At 44.7% G+C, this 17,365-nt stretch overlaps 1 long non-coding RNA gene across 2 annotated transcripts in view; it reads right to left on the bottom strand.

Moving 5' to 3' along the window:
• Nucleotides 1-410, bottom strand: part of LOC145507451 (uncharacterized) — a 79,291-nt gene extending 78,881 nt beyond the window's left edge. For both annotated transcript variants that reach the window (XR_014054872.1, XR_014054873.1), the window contains exon 1: nt 44-410. This is a non-coding gene — a long non-coding RNA (uncharacterized LOC145507451). The remainder of the gene's footprint in view (nt 1-43) is intronic.
• Between the last annotated feature and the right edge of the window lie 16,955 nt (nt 411-17,365).

Raw genomic sequence — 17,365 nt, 5'->3', positions numbered from 1 at the left:
TAACATTTATCCCCCCCAAACAGAGGAAGAAACTGAGTCTTACCCTGTTTACCTTGATGAGGTCACACAGCTAGATCGGAGATTCAAATCCAGATCCATTTGCCCTGAAGTCTGAGTGCTTAGCTGTTGAAACCCAGGTCTAGCCATCACGTAAGACAAGATCTTGTTTCTGCTCTTTTTTTGTTGTTTTTGTTTTAAGACACCTCAGTGAATTGTCTTAATTGTCAAGGTGGTAAACAGTATACAACAGTCTACTCCAAGTGAGGAATAGTGTTTTATGTAATCAATCTATGGGATTTTGTCTTATCCATGTATTCCTATCTGTTTAGCAATAAGGACAGTGTTTTCATGTAAATCATCAGCAAAAAACTGATGATCCCTTGTGACTGTGTCTACCTGCTGGATCCTCTATAGATCCTTATTTAAGGAGCAATGAGATATTTTACCTGGAATCCTTCAAGGTCATAACCAATTGGAATTTGAGTTAGAAGTTCTCCTGTTAGTTGGAATGTCACTCTTAGCAACTGAGTTCAAGTCCTTGGAGACAACTTGAGGGAATCATGTGCATTTAGTCAGCCGGAAGATTTAAGGACATAGTTTGTGTAGGGATGATGATTAATAAAAAGATAAATAAGACAAAAATAACTGCCTTCGAGGATTTTATTATCTTATAAAGGGGTTAAGACACATCTTCAAACCATAGCAAAGCATAAATGCTTTTACTTTGCCTCATAGCATGAACTCTAAGGGTAGTATGACACTGGAAGTCCAATGTAGGTTTTGGAAACCTTTCAAAGAGACAATGTATGACCATCCCTGGTGTCATTACTGGGAAAAAGTACCTTGACCATAGGTGCCAGACCAGAGTGGGATCCCACCAGATGCCCAGCAGCACCAAACGAAACACACACACACACACACACACACACACACACACACGCACGCGCGCGCGCACACATCCATTTTTTAAAAGCATCCATGCCCCAGAGATGCTGAAGGCCCTGCTGCCTTCTGCAGTCGAGCCCACCTTCCATAGCCCACCTTGGATCACATCCCGTCTCCTGGTCTGCCTCGCTGATTCCTGACTTGGGCTCCTGTTGCCCTGACTTGGCTCCTTGTGGTCATTGACATGCTGGCTCTCCTCCTCTCAGATGGGATCTAAGGTGTGCATGCCGATTTTTAGGTACAGAGTGTCCATGGGTCATGCTGTCCATGCCTGGGGAAAACCATGAAATGGCTGTATTCTTTCTATATGGAGAATGTTAAAGCTGTGATTGCTTTTTCTGGGTGTGACTTGAAAGTGAAACTGAAAGTCGCTCAGTTGTGTCCGACTCTTTGTGATCCCATGGACTATACAGTCCCTGGAATTCTCCAGGCCAGAATACTGGAGTGGGTAGCCATTCCCTTCTCCAGGGGCTCTTCCCAACCCAGGGATCAAACCCAGGTCTCCCACACTGTAGGTGATTTCTTTACCAGCTGAGCCACCAGGGAAGCCCAAGAATACTGGAGTAGGTAGCCTATCCCTTCTCCAGTGTATCTTCCTGACGCAGGAATTGAACCGGGATCTCCTGCACTGCAGGCAGATTCTTTTCCAGCTTCCAGGGAAGCCCACAGGGTGTGACTTACTGACCCCCTTTTGGGGATAGACACAACTTACTGGAGATCCACAATCAGTGACACCCCAGGAAGATTTCCTGAGCTGTTTGGGTTCACGGGAGATGAAGGCAGCTGGAAGATGAGGCATGGATTTCTACAATAACATAAGTGTATTTTCCTCACCACAGAGCTAGTTGCTAACCTTTGTACTATCCCATGTACCAATTTGGTACAGATATCAAAGGAAGGCAGTCCCTATTTTCACAGATTCAACTTGTAGAAACAGAGAGGAAAAATACAACACAAAAAATAAAATCAATCTGGTACTAATTTGAATTATAATTATCATAATATTTTCCCTAATTTTGAAGTACATTTTCCATCGATTTTTGTGTGTAGGTGAGATTCTGTGTTCATTGCATTTTATTTCCCTCTCTATTACAAAGTCCATGGTTACTCACGAAGCACTCAGGAATAGCAAATTTGGTTTGAAGTTATCTTCTTTTGAAAACATTTTCTAAAATGCTCTATTTCACACTTAATCCAGATGACATGGGCAGCTTCTCTGCTCTTGGAAGAACCAGTATAGCTTGGTCCATACCCCTGATTGCATGGTCTGAAAAAGTTCGCTTCCTGCCCGGTGATTTCTATAAATTCCTAATATTGATTCCCTATCATCTTGGGCCAAACAGTCCATCTTTTTACTGGAAGAAAACTATTCCCCAGAAATGTCTTTAGAATTGGCATTTCTTTGACGTAGAGACCTTGTGCTGACCTGAGGGTGTCAAAAGTGACTTGAAGCAAACTCAGTTTCCTGCCCAGGAATCAAATGTGGGCCACCTGAGTGAAAACCAGGAATCCTAACGGATAGACCCCCAGTGGCTAGGGGCTAGAAGCAGAGCCCTGGCTCTTGCCTTCTCTGAAAAAAAGAATTTTACAAAGAGACTGAGATAGTAAGCAGGCACTCAAGTGTTTATTAGAGGCACAGTATGTATGGGAGAGCACAAAAAGAAGCAGTTTTGTTGGCTTTTGTTTATATTTATTTGGCTGCACTGGATCTTAGCTGTGGCACACAGGATCTTTGATCTTAGCCGTGGCATGTGGGATCCAGTTCCCCAACCATGGATGGAACCTGGGCCACCTGCACTGGGCCTGCTGTCTTAGCCACTGGACCACCAGGGAAGTCTCAACACAGTTTACTAAGGACAGAAGCAAAGCACACTCAAAGGAGGGGAATGTGGATGTCCTCACTAGTGACGAGTGCTCAAGGGGCAGTTTGGATCACTAACACTGGGCCAACGTTGTTTTCTCTGGATAATCATCTTATTTCATCCCCTTTTCTGACCTGACTCGGGCCCCTCCAGTTGCGCACATGCATCTTTTCGCTGAGATGGATTCTAACACAAGGGTCTCTGGGCAGTAGAGAGAATGTATTGTGGGCTAGCACCCCCTCCCTTTTTGACCCCTGAGGAGGCTTTCTGTGCCTATGTAGTTGGGGAGATCTCCTAGACCTTAGGAATGAAAAACGTGATTGTCTTACCTATTTATGACTCAAACAGAGCCCTGCTCCTGCCAGTGCATTTACCTTGACATGTCAGCAGAAGACAGAGCCCAGCTCAGTCCTGACAAGCTCCAGCTGCTCAGACTGGAGCCCAGCTATCTCATACCTCGGTACCAGGGACTCACTGGGTTAGCAGTGCTGGTCTAAGTGCCTGAGATCGTGCCAGGGGAACAAGTCATGGGTGACCTTGATGATGAGTCTAGGTCATCGGGGCCTTCACCTCCTTGCCTGATGTGGAAGGCTCTTGTTAGCTGTGAGTTCTGCTCAGTGAAAAGTCTCAACATGTCCACCCCATGTAAAGATGGCTAATTGTTCTGCATTTCAAAAGATACCTGCTGATGCAATGCCAGCAGGCATTTTGCTGCCAGCATGCAAGTGGGAATGCTGGATAATGGAGAGATATTTAAAGATCTAAAGATAAAACTAGAATGGCGAGAGCCGGAAAGAAATCTGGAGTCAGCATTTTAGGTGGTTTTTAAAATACAGGTTTGAATTCAAGTTGCCTGAGAAAGAGTTTCTTAATCCCACATTTCAAGGCCTCAACCCAAATGTGATTCAGTTGGTTTGGAAGAGGATCCCAGTAACAACAGTTTTTAAAGATTTTTAGGTGATTTTGTTGAACATTCTTAGTTCCAAATCACTTAACAGTTAAAAATTCCTCACTCCAAAGGTAGAGAAACTGGACACCTAGGAAATGAAATGACTTCACTAATGTCACAGGTGGTACTCGTGGTGAAGAAACCCCACCTGCCAATGCAGGAGACATAAGGAGACATGGGTTCCATCCCCGGGTTGAGAAGATCCCCTGGAGGAGGGAATGGCAACCCACTCCAGTACTCTTGCCTGGAGAATCCCATAGACAGAGGAGCCTGGTGGGCTATGGTCCATAGGGTTGCAAAGAGTTGAACACGACTGAAGCGGCTTAGCAGCAGAAGCAGCAAAAGCAACTTAGCAGGCACGTATAATGTCACACTAACTGATACCATGAATTGCTGCTTCCTAGGGGTCCCTGAGATGCAACAGTATGTCTGGCCCTCAATGCCACTTCAGAGGGGTGTCTAGCTCACAGCAGGGGTGCCCTAACTGAGAGCAGAATGGGGTCCCAGAGATGCTATGCGCTTGAACTTGGCTGAGAATGTTGGGAAAGGCAGAGCCAAGTGGAAAAGCACCTATTTTCAGAGACCTTGGTTTCAGAGCCCAGTTTTGCCAATGACTAGCTATGTGACTGAATAAGGAGCTTAAGCTTTTAGTTTCATATTCTTGTTTGTAGGAACAGAGCTGTTGAGAGAATCAGCATGACTGTTACTTCATCAGTCAACTGAAGATGTTTAGTGTAGTAAAAAGCCAAAACAGGAGCTGTTTTTATTTTTGTTACAGTGAAAATGGAAAGTGACAGTCGCTCAGTCATGTCCGACTCTTTGCAATGGTCTATGGGATTCTCCAGGCCAGAATACTGGAGTGGGTAGCCGTTCCCTTCCCCAGGGGATCTTCCCAACCCAGGGATCGAATCCAGGTCTCCCACATTGCAGGTGGATTCTTTACCAGCTGAGCTGCCAGGGAAGCCCAAGAATACTGGAGTGGATAGCGCAATGCTATTTTCACTAAGATAGTTTGCTTACAAAATCTTTCATCTTTGTGTTTGAAGACTCTATTGAGATGACATGACAGCAAAGTGAGGACGCTAAACCATGTCTGGAATTTCATATTACATAGGACACAGACGGATGCTTTTCAATTCTTGAGCCAATTTCTCATCCTATCTAATTTTAGTTCCCTTCATTACTTCAAAAAATTTCCCCTCGAACTGTCAAAATGAGAATCAGACCCATTTATTTTCCCATTTTCTGTCCACAGAGTGCACAGTACTTCAGTTTTCTCTCCCTTTACATTTATGACCATTTTTCCTACCATCTTAATTGCTATCACACTCTGTAGCAAAACATTTGACAACTATAAATACTTGTGTAGATAGACTGGAAAATGCTGATGTTTCAACACTGTGGCTCATTTGCCAGATTTCTGAACACTTTGACTTCTCTTAACAATTAAAATACAGCATTCTGGAATAGTACTATTGGACCCAATCTAAGGTTTGTTGTCCAAGTGACCAAAATGAAATGGTGTGAATTGGTTTCTCTAGTGGCTCAGTGATAAAGAATCCGCCTGCCAATGCAGGAGACTCACATTCAGTCCCGGGAGGAGGAAATGGCAACCCACTCCAGTATTCTTGCCTGGGCAATCCCATGGGCAGAGGAGCCTGGCGGGCTACAGTGCATGGGGTCACAAAAAGTTGGACACAACTTAGCGACCAAATAGCAACAACCTGGTGAACTAGGAGCCTCGTTCTTTGGCCAAGGTCTCCTTGAATCCTGAGCTTAAGCAGGGAGATAAATCTGGCTTAGCTTACAGGATCCCTGTTGATTTTATGGAGCTTAGAGTGCCTTTGAGAGCAGGAAAATAGACTGTCTCGTTCACAGTCTGACTTAGGAGAAGCGATCCACACTCAGAAACCAGAGGAGATGATGATTTCACAGCAGACAGATCTGAACAAGAAGAGAAGCTTGGTGAGGGATGCGCACCTACGTGAGCGGGGGAGGGAGCAGGGCTGGAAGGGCTGTTCACTAAACCCTCGGTACTCACCTGAGTCTGGACCCAAAGCTGCCGCAGTGGCTTACACGTGCAGAGGGTTAATGTATGTTCTCAGTTAAGACTGCTGGACATGTTTTGATGAAAAGGCTGTATCCATCAGAGAAGAGTGATACCATTACTGATTTGGAAATATTTGCAACCTACTTTTAGGATAGAGTAGGATTATAACTAAATATGCATTGATATAAGGGATTTTTAAACTTTATGATAAATCCTGGGATTAGTATATACCCATTTAACTCTCATCCTCATTGACAGAGATGTACATCGAAAAAGGTGTATTTAGCGTGGCAACAGCAACCACAAATCACTGCAAATACTTAATTCCACAACAACCGAAAAAAGAGATCAGAGGCAAGCTAAATTGGGGATGGGGGGAAGGCAAGAATAGTTTTTGTTTTTTTTTAATCTACATGAACAAAGACACATCTTTTGGTTAACTCTCAGTTGGCTGGAAATCTATTTCTGAAGTTTTCCTACTAACCAAAATTTAGTGTGTGAGGTATATGTCCCCAGATTTAAAAATCCAATTGTTCATTCAGTAAGACAGGACGCTAAATAGCTTTTTCTGTGGACGAGGTTTGCTGCTTTTCACCGGATCTGGGGTTTGGCATCGCAGCGCAAAGTCTCAGACTTCTCAGGAATCAGTTTTGCTGCTTAATTAGCACCATCTGACTCCCAGGAGCAGGCAGCAAAGAGCTGGACAGCCTGGCCACTAGGCAGGCAAGCCCTCCTGCACCGACAGACTGGCTGCTGTCCTTGTGTTCATGTTAAGTCTTTCTGAAGGTCAGCTCTGTGTGCAGAAGACACATTTCCAGACTTCTACGCCTCACTCTGTGATTCAGCTTGCGTAGCCTGGGCGCTCAAATGCTTCCCCAAGACTTAACCGTGAGCCCTTGGTCTTGAATTGACAGGGAAGCCTGCCAGGGAGAATTGGTTTCTAAATGGTGATGTTCTGAGATTTCTGCAGCAGGGAGCACCCCCTGCGAGGCCATCTGTTCAGAACGAGCTCCTGCTCTTTCTCCTCCCAGACAAGGTGAACTGGCAAGTGCAGAGACTGGCTCTAGAAGTACCTTTGAATGGATGTCTGACCTCCTGGGCTGCTATGGCCATAGCTATTCCAATCATCCTGCACTTTCCCTCACAGGAGGGTTGGCAAGCAAAGTGGAAAAGAAGTGAGGTTTGCTTTTTTTAAGTAACGTACGTTTGCCAGAGAGTGTATGCAAACAAAATAAAATGACTCAAAGCACGTCAACCAGAGAAGATCCTCATATACTTTGACACTCTGCTGACAGGTGCATAGTTTGTGCTTAGGCTTGTGCCTTCTTGGAGAATCCACCCCTTTTCAGTATGAAATGTCACACTCTATCCCTGATAGTTTCCTGGCCCTGAAGTCAGGGATTTATCAGAAATGAACAGAGATATTCCAGCTTTCTTCTGATCAGTGTTAGCATAGGGTATCATTCTACACTTGTTACTCTGAGCCTGTGTTTTTATATTTAAGGCTTCCCAGGTGGCTCAGTGGTAAAGATACTGCCTGTCAATGCAGGTGACATGGGTTCAATCCCTGGATCGGAAAGATCCTTTGAGGAAATGGCAACCCACTCCAGTATTCTTGCCTGGAGAATCCTGTAGGCAGAGAAACCTGACAGGCTATAGTCCATGGGGTTGCAAAGAGTCAGACATGACTAAGCAGGCATGAACCATCCACCATCTTACTACATTTGTTGCTTTCAACTTGAGTTTTTATATTTAAAGTGGGTTTCTTGTAGACAGCATATAGTTGGGGCTTGGTTTTTCAAAATCCATTCTAAGGATCTGTCTCTTAATTGATATAGTTAGACCATTCCCATCTAAAGTGATTATTTATAGAGTTGGATAAGCATCTGCCATGTTCTTAATGGTTGCCTATTTTCTGCTTTTGTTTCTTTCCTTCTGTCTCCCCTCTTGACCTTGGGCTTCCCTAAGCATTTATCCCCAGAGAGTTTGTGTCTTCAACTCTTTCCTCTGTCATCCACTGTTACTACCCTGGGGAAGCTGCTGCTGCTAAGTTATGTCAGTCATGTCCAACTCTGTGTGACCCCATAGACGGCAGCCCACCAAGCTCCTCCGTCCCTGGGATTTTCCAGGCAAGAACACTGGAGTGGGTTGCCATTGCCTTCTCCGATCCTGGGGAAGAGGAGTATTCTATAATTTTAGGATTAAATCTCAATCTCCCCGTAGGCCTGTGTCTTAGTGGACCCTTACCTGTATCACTGGTTTTCCCCTGTCCCAACTCCCTTCCCTGGCTGGAACATTCTCAATCTATTCCCATGAAGCCCTGATTTCTGTTACCCATGCTTTCTTTCCCCCTCGGATGAGAGAAGAGAAAGCTAACAGAGACTTGAGTGGGAGGAATTTCATTTTCCCCAGTTGCAATACTGTTCCAGGAGTTCTGGCAAAGTCTTTTTCCTTGAGGAGAACACGTTTGTTAAGAAATGTCTGGGCATATTTCACAATAATGACTCTTCCCTTCTCCTTGAAGGAGCCAAAAGGAGATCTTTCTCAGATCTTCACAATGAAAACCTGTGGGGTTCCTGCAGCTAAAACCCACAGATGTGTGAGTGCCTCCTAAGTCTTCAGCTTCTGAAAGTTTCTGTCTCTCCTGGTAGCACATACTCAGCCTCTAGGAATTCACCAAATTTCCTACTGCAGTATTCTATCAGTTTATGGTTCCAGAAGGGTCTGCTCCAGAGAAGCTGAGCTTCACTTCTGCCTTCGGGATCCTCTGGTTTCTCTTGATTTAGGGTGGCAGTCTGCCCTGCAACCTCAGCGCTCAGATGTGTCCAAGGTCAGTCATTCCTTTTTCACTTGTCCAGTGCTTTCTTGTTATAAGGACAGGAATGATGACTTCCAAGCCCTTGTCAACAGCTGACACCACTAATCCCAAGATAACCCTTGTTCCTTTTCTGTCAAACTTGTCCCATTTTTTCTACACATTTATCTCTGGACTTACTCATATTGATGAAAACTTATATTAATGCTGAAGCTGAAGGACTGATGCTAAAGCTGAAGCTCCAATACTTTGGCCACCTAATGCGAAGAACCGACTCATTGGAAAAGACCCTGATGCTGGGAAAGATTGAAGGCAGGAGGAGAAGGGAAAGACAGAGGATGACATGGTTGGATGGCTTCACCGACTCAATGAACATGAGTTTGAGCAAGCTCTGGGAGTTGGTGGTGGAGAGGGAAGCCTGGCATGCTGCAGTCCATGGAGTCACAAAGAGTCAGACACGACTGAGTGACTGAACAACAATACTGATTAGGAACGGGAACCAGGCAGTTCTCCAAATGCTTTATGCATACATTCTGTTTAATGCTTCTCCACAGCCTCTGGATATTCCAGTTTTCAAATGAGGTGACACACCTTTTAGCACGTGTGTCTTACCCAAAGCCATGGGATTAGTAAGGAGAAGAACCCAGAATGGACTCGACAGCAGCCTTCACAGTTTGACACCAAATGCTATTTTTTTAAATTATTCATTTATTTTTTGGCTGTGCTGAGTCTTCTAGCTGTGCAGGCTTTTCTCTAGTTGTGGTGAGTGGGGGCTACTCTCTAGTTGCAGCGGTTTGTCTTATCAGGGAGCATGGGCTGTAGGCGGGCACGGGTTGAGTGGTTGTGGTGCACAGGCTTAGTTGCTCTGTGGTTCATGGGATCTTCTCGGACCAGGGATTGAACTCATGTTCCCTGCAATGGCAGGCAGATTCTTAACCACTGGACTCACAGGAAAGTCCTAGCTGCTGTATTCTTTAGTGGGTAGTTATGAATGGGCAGACAATGGATGGATGTACAGAGAATTCAGTTCAGTTTCAGTTCAGTCCCTCAGTCGTCTCTGCCTCTTTGCGGCCCCATGGACTGCAGCAGACCAGGCCTCCCTGTCCATCACCAACTCCCAGTGTCTACTCAAACTCATCTCCATTGAGTCGGTGATGCCATCCAACCATCTCATCCTCTGTCGTCCCCTTCTCCTCCCGCCTTCAATCTTTCCCAGCATCAGGGTCTTTTCAAATGAGTCAGCTGTTCGCATCAGGTGGCCAAAGTATTGGAGTTTCAGCTTCAGCATCAGTCCTTCCAATGAATATTCAGGACTGATCTCCTTTAGGACGGACTGCTTGGATCTCCTTGCAGTCCAAGGGACTCTCAAGAGTCTTCTCCAACACCACAGTTCAAAAGCATCAATTCTTCGGTGCTCAGCTTTCTTTATAGTCCAACTCTCAGATCCATACACGACTACTGGAAAAACCATAGCCTTGATGAGACGGACCTTTGTTGGTATAGTAATGTCTCTGCTTTTTAATATGCTGTCTAGAGAATCGGATACATAGATCAATATGCCTCAACAAGAGGTTACATTTAGTTCTATGAAGAGATTTGTAAGTTAATATTATATTTTAAGTATTTTCAGAAATTATTATAAATCCTTGATTAAGGAGAATTCTTAAGTAGTTAAAATCATAATTTCTAATAGAAATAGATAGCAATCACAGGGGAGGGTTGTTTGGATCTCAGAAGATGGGGAAAAAAGCCTGGATAACAAAGAACTCGTATGGACAGGAGATATCTAGTCAATACGGAGAAGGATGCTGTAAAAGTGCTTGGTGTTTTAGGCACAAAACTGTTTACTGTTCTGATAGGGCATTTAAACTGTACCCTTCAGGGTCATCTTGTCTAATGGGTCAGTCATTATATCTCATTGGCTTTCTTCGGGTAACATGGCCATAACAAGCTGTTAATCAAACCAGCATGTTCGCTGAGCATCGATGACCTTCAGACAAGCTCATTAGAAAACCGTTTAGCCTAATACTGGACGGTAATGAGATCACTTTTTTTACTTTTCTTTCTGAGTTTGGAAGACTTTTCCTGAGTATCTGTGAATACGATTTTAATGGCCTTTGTAATGGAGCATAACAGGGGTGTCACCAGCGAAGAACCACCTAGAATCTTGCCTGCACCATCTAGAATCTCAGACCCCCGGCCCCTGGCCTACTTCGTCTTCCCACTGAGGAGAAGAAAGGTTGGACCCCATCTTCCACATTCCAGGGGACTCCTGTAAGTGGACCGCATGGTGGGGGGGGGGGAGGGGACAGGACTCCCCTTTGTGCTGGGATTCAGCAGGGCAGGGACTGAACCTGCACTTGCTGCGGCCTTCCCCGCCTCCCCTCTCATGGGACGAGTGCCTCCTGACCATCAGAGCACGGGGGATCCTAGACTCACCACCCTAAGCCACTGTAGATTCACGTTGGGTGTGCTTTCTCACCCATCTCTTTCTCCTGCTTCTAAACAAGAACTTCCCCCACAGCTCCCACTTTGAGAAGATTCGAAGTGAAATCGTTAGCTTTGTCCGACTCCTCAGAGGTGGATCTCCTAGCCCGATTGGTTCACTGGTGTGTCAAAAAGGAAGACCAGCTTCTCTCTTCCAGTTCCCTTCCTGTGAGGCCTGCAGGGGAGTCTGTATTGCATTACCCCCTGACCAGTGAGCAGACAACGGAGTCCTGCCCAGGGAGATCCAGGTCTGCTCCCTTGCGTCCAGGGGCTTCACCTGCAGCCTAGGAGGGCCAGGAGGGTCCCGCGGCCGACCAAGGGGAAAGGGTAGGAGTCTCCACCCGGGGCTCAGAACCAAGGGGGCTTCCAACATAGTTTATAAGAGGGTGTGCATTCAGCCCTAATTAGGCTCTGCTCAGGGTGCAAAAGCTCTGCTTGGATCCCACTGGTTTCTGATGTCCACTGGTTGAAATTTGTAGCAGGAGAGTGCTGAAAAACTAGAACCCCAAACCTCCCCAAAGTTTCCCTGACTTCTCCAGAGCCAAGATCAAGAGAGCAAACCTGCCTGGGTTAAAGGAGAATGGTGATTCTTGCATCATTTGCAAACAAAGGATGACTTTGGGTTCCAATGAAGGCAGGTTCTCAGGAAGGAGAATTCAGTGGCCTGTGTGTTACCGCAACAGGGGATTTTGTGCTCTTGGAGGGAACGTGGGACTCAAGCAGCATCAACATCGGGATGGTCATGAAGTAAAATCATACTTTTCAATCTACAGACTTAGAATCATAAGAGCCAATTGGGCTTGAGGATATGTATAAGTTGTTGACTAAAAAAAATTAGTCACAACCTGTAGATAGAGTGTTATTTTCTTTGGTGGGAATGTTAAGGACTCCAAGCCAGGGAGACAGTTTCTCAGTAGTTCTGAGAGAACTCCTTCAAGGAGGCTGGAGAGGGAGTAAGGTTTTATACATGTTTGCACCAAAGAAGGCAGGAAGTCTAAACATCAAAAATTATTGTTAAGTAAAGAAACCCAGATATCAAGTAAGGAATTTAGCATTCTTCTCTGTGTGGGAAGATGCAAACTCTGGGCCCCCTGAATTCATTCCTTTCCTATGCCCCTCAGCTGTCTGGGGCCAAATCCTGTTTTTTTGATTTCTCACATCCTTCCAGCTCTTCAGCAATCACGGTGGGGGGTGGCAGCATCTGCTGGATTGCAGGCATTGTGCTCCCTTTCGGGAGCCTTCATTCTTGGAGGCTTGAAATCACTGATGACTATTTGTTGTTGTTCAGTCGCCAAGTCTTTTCCAACTCTTCACAAGACCTCATGGATTGCAGCATGCCAGGCTTCCCTGTCCCCTCACCATCTCCCAGAGTTTGCCCAAGTTCATGAAAGTTGAGTCAGTGATGGCATCCAACCATCTTATCCTCTTCCACTCCCTTCTCCTTCTGCCTTCAATCTTTCTAGCATCAGGATCTTTTCCAATGAGTCAGCTATTCACGTCAGGTGGCCAAAGTATTGGAGCTTCAGCTTCAGCATCAGTCCTTCCAGTGAATATTCAGGGGTGATTTCCTTTAAGATTGATGGTTTGATCTCCTTGCTATTACATTCTTGTTTACTGATATGGCCAGAGATATTCCATTTCACAAAGGTAATCTAGACTTCAGGTACATCACTGTTTATATAGCTCAGTTCACCTCCATGAAGTCATCACTGAGCAAGGTCATGTCCTAATGAGGCCACGCACACCTCCAAACTCTTTATTCACCAAGCAGACCCACCAACAGTCTAGAGTTGATGTAAGAATTGATGCCCCTTTGCCATTCCTATCTGGTACAATCAACTTGGTTTACAGAAGATAGACTTGAAGGTCTCATGTACAATATATAGCCAGGCTTCTCTCTCCAAGTGCAAGGATTGATTCAGATTGATTTCACGAACACTTTTGCTGATACTTCTGGTATGACCAGAGAGTTAAGAGTAACTAGTCTGCCTCCAGGATATGAAATTATAGTACCTTTCTCTCTCTCATGAAAATCACTCTTTAAAAAATTGTCTTTATTGCACTTTTCTTAAAAGAACTTGCCTTATCAAATGGACAGAGCCTGGTGGTTCTTGACATTGAGGAATTCTAGGAATTCATCTGCTAGAATTTGGATGTGATTGGAGATGGGGTTCCCTCCAAGGTACACATGAATTCTGTAAGCTCTTTATCCCTTCAAGTTGAGGTGGTGCTTCCTGGCTTGAAAGTCTGGGCCTGGAGCAAGATAATATCAAAAAAGAGCCATGGGTTCTATGGTCTTTCAGAAATAGATGAACTGCTTTCAGAGAGTCAATGTTTTGGCTGCATATTTAAGTCTTTGCTCAGAGGACAAGTCTGTTCTTTTTTATAGTTTGTACCCAGGTATAGCTGGTTAACATTGTGGTAGTTTCAGGTGAACAGGGAATGTATCCATTCTCCCCCAAACTCTCCTCCCATCCAGTCTGTCACATAGCATTGAGCAGAGTTCCCTTTGCTATACAGTAGGTCCTTATTGGTTATCTGTTTTAAATAGAGCAGTGTGTACATGTCCATCCCAAACTCCCTAACTATCCCTTCCCCCATCCTTCCCCCAGCAACCATAAATTCATTCTCTGAGTCTCTTTCTGTTTTGCAAGTAAGTTCATTTGAATCATTTGTTTTTAGATTCCACACATAAAGCATATCATACAATATTTCTCCCCAGGATAGGTCTGTTCTTGATGATTGTACAGAGTAACTTTGAAATGGATTCATTCGCACCCAGAAAGAGCTGGGAGAAGGAGAAGACTTCTCTGGGCTGTTTCTAGTGAGCTAACTAACAAACCACTCCTCCCAAAGTTCCCTATGAAAAATAGATCTTGGAATTAGAAGAAATGTAAGGAAATTCCTCGTAGGAACTGCTTGAAGCATAGCATCACCTTCAGCCCCTCTCCTCTGTGTGGATCCACCCTCAGGGGGCCTCTGTCCCCAGGGCAGGAAGGGTGGGCATTGACAGCCCCAGGTTTTCAATCTCTCTCTTAGATTTGCATATCAGCACTTAGAAATGACTGTGATTGGCCCAACCATTGTCATATGTCTTATTGACCAGCCACTGTAGCCAGAAAAATGGGCTACTCTGATTGGTCAGGCCTGAGTCATGTGGCTTCTATGATGAGGAATAAGAAGCTCATCTGATGATCCATGACGGCGTGGGTTCCCCACCACAGGGCTTCTTTTAGCAAAAGAGTGGTTAGGGGTGCTGGATAACCCTCTCCAAAAAGAGACCTCACCAAATGTTAACACAAAAGGGTGTGTCCTAGCAGTTAGTTTCTCTTGAGCACAGGTCTTGCATCACTCTTGTCCCTGTAAGTATAAACCCTGTCCACCGAACCTACTGGAAACTGATTGACACTATGGAAACTAGCAAACAAATGTAACTTAGCTCAAGATTGGCTTCAAACCCTTTGACACTTTTATGATTGTTATATCACATATATGCCTGGGGCTCCTCTATCCTATGCAATGAAATCCAAGGACTGTAGCAGGATATGGAGATATGCATTTAGAATGGAGGGAATCAGGTCTCATGGAGGGCCCAGGTCACATGGCTGCTTAGTGGCAGTGTGGTCCTTGACTAAAGGCTGCTGATGTCCATTCTAGGACCACATCCTTTCTCTGTTTTAGAGCAAAAGTATCACAGCTAACTTCCCTGACTTGATAGATAGTGCAGTGACAAATCGGGCTTAAACCTGCCATAAAGACAGCTTGAGACTCATTAGGAGAAGTTGGGGTGGAATTGGAAATGCTAATTTCCAGACATGCAAGCAATTCATTCTGGTTGGCATTTTTCGTGTTGCTCTAGAGGCTGCTGAGAAATGAGGGGGCTGAACACTGAACAGTCAAGGTCAAGAATGACCCTGAGAAGGACAACATAATCATTTCCTTCCTCTTCTTTGCTAGGGCTAAATGTGCCCATGAATCAGAGATTTCACGGATGTTTTTAGAGTTAAAAAAGAACTTTTAAAACTGACATTGGAATTTATAATAAAAAATGTCTTTGTCCCTGTTCCTGGCACAGAGCTCCCTAAACCCTTGTAATTTTCTAAGTGATGAGAGCTATACAGGTGTCTAAGTTATGTTATTGAGGTGACTTTTGGAAAACACCTAGGGTTGGAGACTGATAACCAGGTGAACCTGACCTCTGGAGAGAGAAGGGGCACTGGAGATTGAATTTAGTTACCAATGGCCAATGATTTAATCAGTCATGTCTATGTAATTTGAGAAGGCAATGGCACCCCACTCCAGTACTCCTGCCTGGGAAATCCCATGGATGGAGGAGCCTGTTAGGCTGCAGTCCACGGGGTCACGAAGAGTCGGACACAACTGAGCGACTTCACTTTGACTTTTCACTTTCATGCACTGGAGAAGGAAATGGCAACCCACTCCAGTATTCTTGCCTGGAGAATCCCAGGGATGGAGGAGCCTGGTGGGCTGCTGTCTATGGGGTCGCACAGAGTCAGACATGACTGACGTGACTTAGCAGCAGCAGCAGCAGCCTATGTAATGTGTGTGTTAGTGGCTCAGTCGTGTCTGACTCTTTGCGATCCCATGGACTGTAGCCCACCAGGCTCCTCTGTCCATGGGGGTCTCCAGGCAAGAATACTGGACTGGGTTGCCATTCCCTTCTCCAGGGGATCTTCCTGATCCAAAAATTGAACCTGGAAACCTTAAGTTCTCTTAAATGCATAGACACATTTGTTAAGGTTTAGAATTAAAATAAAGGGCCTGCACTAATTCATCCATCACAGAATGTAAGAGAGAGAAAGAAGGCGATCACACTGACAGACCACCTTCTTGTAATGTGTAACAAGTGTATTACATTACCCATCATGCACAGATTTAATTTTGTCTCTCTTAAGCCTTTTTATGTTTAATTCTAAATCTTTCTAGAGTTAAAAAATTTCTGTCTCTAAAGAAGATGGTTAAGATCCTGTGAGTTGTTTCATTGTTGTTGTTTAGTCGCTCAGTCATGCTCAGCTCTTTTCGATCCCATGGACTGAAGTCCACCAGGCCCCTCCGTCCATGGGATTCCTCAGGCAAGAATACTGGAGTGGATTGCCATTTCCTCCTCCAGGGGATCTTCCTGACTCAGGGATTGAACCCATGTCTCCAGTGTCTCCTGCATTGCAGACAAATTCTTTACCTCTGTGCCACCTAGGAAGCCCCCATACAACTGAAATTGCTTAATTCTAAATATTTAAGGAGTTGACAAACGTATAGCATGAAGAAAATCTCATCCAGCAAACATTCCAGTTAATGGAGATAACTTAGAACCAGAGATTGTATTTGCATAAGAAATCTGCTGCATATACCCACTCATTGAGCCCAAAGAGTACCTTTTCAGAGCCACTGGCTCATGAGCTACAAACTTATAAAGAAGTCGGTCTCATAGCATACATGGCCTTTGGAGCAGGAGTCAAGATAATGCACTCCCATTACTTTTTTCTCACTTGAAGATCAAATGACAGCAGCTCTCACTTGAGATGGTTGCTTGCTTGGGTGTTGTACTTCTTTTTAGTTTTTAAATACATTTTAAATCAAGCTATACAGATCGTTGAGCCTTGTGGGATTCTGAATTAAGTATATATGTTTTCTACTTGAATTTAAACACATTTGAATTTGACATTATCTTACATTAAAAAAAAAAATCTTAGAATGATACAGTTCCTGTGAGTATTTTAAAAGCTACTGGTTAATTTTGGACATCTCACTTGGCTTTGTTTGAGCTGGGGGTCATAACATCTGAGGCCATTCTGAAGCCTTATTCTCCCCATCCCCCTTCTTTCTCCCTTGAACTTCGGATGATTTCTGCTTTCCCGTGGTGGTGGAAGAGCCCTGGAGGGGCCTCCCGGGAAGGAATAATAGGATGTTAGGATTTTTGTAGGTGGTCCTACACTCTTCTCTAGTTGTAGGAAAGGAGACAGGATTCAGATAAGTACCCTCTCTCTAGGAATCAAGGTGGTGAATTTGGGCAAATCACTTGAAATGAGGGCTGGAGTACCAAAGCGCTCCTACAGTATGTCACTTTGATGCTCTGTCGTGTGGACACTCTTGTTCTATCCCCTTGGTGTAGTTTGGTCATTGAGGCGATCGCTGCTGAAAAGGACTGTCATGTTGTGAAAAGAACACTGAACTCAGTTCCAGGAACTCAGGACTGGAGTGCTGTTCCTGTCATCTGACATCTCTGCAGGTCACTTAAC

The sequence above is a fragment of the Giraffa tippelskirchi genome, chromosome 5, assembly GCF_054371585.1.
Source record: "Giraffa tippelskirchi isolate mGirTip1 chromosome 5, T2T-mGirTip1v1.2.pri, whole genome shotgun sequence".
Classification (NCBI taxonomy): domain Eukaryota; kingdom Metazoa; phylum Chordata; class Mammalia; order Artiodactyla; family Giraffidae; genus Giraffa; species Giraffa tippelskirchi.
This window is presented reverse-complemented; position numbering and strand designations above follow the sequence as displayed.